The 2670-nt window shown below is 45.2% G+C and overlaps 1 protein-coding gene across 1 annotated transcript in view; it reads left to right on the top strand.

The window, feature by feature from the left end:
• Nucleotides 1-1976, top strand: part of Khdrbs3 (KH RNA binding domain containing, signal transduction associated 3) — a 141334-nt gene extending 139358 nt beyond the window's left edge. Inside the window, exon 11 of the transcript XR_001229065.2 lies at nucleotides 1722-1976. The gene's annotated coding sequence lies outside the window, so the exon portion shown is untranslated. The remainder of the gene's footprint in view (nucleotides 1-1721) is intronic.
• Nucleotides 1977-2670: the final 694 nt, after the last annotated feature.

Here is a 2670-nt window from a genome sequence, read left to right as displayed (position 1 = left end):
TGGATTCACCTATCTGCTGCCCATCACAGCTCCTGGTTTCTAGCTCACACTGACTTAAAGGGGCAGGCTCAATGGTGAGCAGCTACTGCTGTGTTCACAGCACCTGGCTCATGGTGGACCTGGGGCGTGCGAATGAGCAAGGAGAGGCAGAGGTACTGAGTTCAGCGTAGACAGCCTTGGGTGCCCAGGAGGGGTGAAATCCTTTCCCATCTTCAGATATGTGTTCAGTTCTTCCAGGAGTCTGCTTACTTTAGTAGTTAACTTTGCAAGGGCCAGCCAGTTGAACCGCAGGCTTCACACCATGCTAGTAAAGGGCCTCTCCTGGAGCCCTGGACCTCTTGGAGAAAACACCCTTCATAGTGTCTTTTCCCATCTTCCTGTCTTCTTTGAATCCTGCCAGCTTCCCAAGGACCTCCCTCTCTCATCTGTAGCAAAAGAGCCTATTTTTGTCAAGAGATTATCAGTTGACAACACTCAATCCAGGACCAATTTTGAGCTTCCTTGTGTGGGTTGTTCTTCACCCCACAGTAAGCTCCCAGTCAGGCTTAAGAACTTTACATTTTATAAACGTGAAGCCTTTAAAAGTTATCCAAGGAACTATCTCGGTTTAAAGGTCGTGACACATGCCATATTAAAAGTGTTTGAACTCTATATATTAATGCTTAGAAAAACAGTTTGCATCTGATTCTTCCATGCAGTAGTGGCATGGTATGCAGGCATCCCCAACATGCTTGCTGTATGTTTGGTACTATGTAGGAATAAAAGACTCAATGGCAGCAGAGGTGATAACAGAGTGGAAGCAGTGTAGCTAGGTCTGAGAAGGGGATAGCAGTTGAAGCTGAAATGGGTTGTGAAAGGCACCGTCACACAAGTAGGTGGAGACGAGAGAAACACTAGAGCTGACAGGCTGGCAAAGCTGTGAAGCAGTGTAGGTGTTGGCTGCATAGACTTACTTAGTGTTTGGGAACTTACTAGCAATTGCTGGAATATGGGGTTGACAGGAGACCCATGGAACAAGATGCTTTAGAAAGACAGGAAAGGTGCTAAGGCTCAGCAAGCTGTGAGTGAGGCTGCGTTGTTCCCTAGCATAGGCGTGTGTGGATGGACACGATCCTACACTGGTGCTGCTGTATGCGTTGTCCCCTAGCATAGGCTGTGTGGATGGACACGGTCCTGCACTGGTGCTGCTGTATGCGTTGTCCCCTAGCATAGGTGTGTGTGGATGGACACGGTCCTACACTGGTGCTGCTGCACTCGGGCTGCTTCTCCTAAGTGTCACCTGGCTTTTGAACTGACAGTTTTTCCGTGAAGAATACATGGAAAGAAGTAGTCTGGTGTTAATTGATTAAAAGGGTATTTGAACACCCAGTAATTCAGTCTCTTATTTACCAAGGATACAAAGATGGTGCCAGGGAGGAACCATGGGAATATCACTGTTTGGTCCAACAGCTGTGTGACACAGGCTTCACCATTCTGGATTCAGCCCTGAATGCCAAGGTGCACCAAGCTTGGTCGGCACCATGCTGCATGTCCTTCTATGGTCTTCACAGGCACAAATGTTTTCTGCCCTCACTGAAGTCACACTGCTTCTCATACGTGTCCTGTGTGTCCTGAGTATCTGCCTGCATGCTTCTGATGCCCAAAATTCACCGTTTGTCACAGATCTCATCATCACTGTCTTGTTGATGTTTACAAATATATTTCATTTTCCTCTTTTTCAGGAACTGCTCTGTTACGGGTTGCTTAGGGACAGTCACCTCACCGTCGTGCCTACCTAGTGAATGAGTCCACGTGGGAACTTGACAGTCATCAGTTGATTATTGTTGTTTTGTCCCTAATTTGTGTTTTTGGAATGTTTTTATGAAACATCTTTCAATTTAGAAAGTTTTTTTTCTTTTTAAAGAAAGAAAGTTTTGTTGTCTCTAAATAAGAAGAATGATTTGTATTGTAGCTAATAAAGTCTCCCCCATCCAAATCTCTGACATTTTAATATAGACAAAGACCACAAATCTAGTTATTTTTTTCACCGCTGTGACGTTTGCATACTTGAGAGTCCTGTTATGGATGTTGCTCCCTACAGGAAGTGAAGAATCTACACAGACGGCAGATATGAGAGTGATTTATCTGTCTCAGTTATGGCTCAATAAATGTGAATGTTAGGCAAAAGAGGCCTGGCTTGTCCCGGGTTAGTTATGAAGGCTTCTGTGGGAAGTGGAGCAGTGCGTGGGACAGAGTGGACTTCAGTGCCTCCCTGTGATTTGAAATGGAACGTAGTTATAGGTCAAGGTCTCTGTGTATAGTGTTACTCTGTTCTCCCCCCTGTAGTCCATTGCTAGTGTGTTGTGATTTTAATTCCATGCACCCCGGAAGCCTGTGTTTATGTATGCAGGAAGCGATGGCAGCATGCTTCCTGATCTTGGAATCTCCGCGCAGTCTCACACATTGTTGGGGTGTTGCTTCCTTCTCTCAGACGTTTCCTCGAGCCACAGACTTTTTACAGCTTCTTAGGTTCAGGACATTTTGTAAACACAGAATAACTTAGCTTTTTCTTATCTTTTTAGTATGCATCCTAAAATCATAGTTGTCGTCTACTGAAGTTCTGACCTTTATATATATCAAATGTGCATTTCCCATCTTCTGGCTGTGATGTGCAAGGTGTGTGCTCGAGAA

Source organism: Microtus ochrogaster, chromosome 15 (genome assembly GCF_000317375.1).
Source record: "Microtus ochrogaster isolate Prairie Vole_2 chromosome 15, MicOch1.0, whole genome shotgun sequence".
Classification (NCBI taxonomy): Eukaryota; Metazoa; Chordata; class Mammalia; order Rodentia; family Cricetidae; genus Microtus; species Microtus ochrogaster.
Note: the sequence above shows the minus strand (reverse complement) of the source record. Positions and strands in the feature narration are given on the sequence as shown.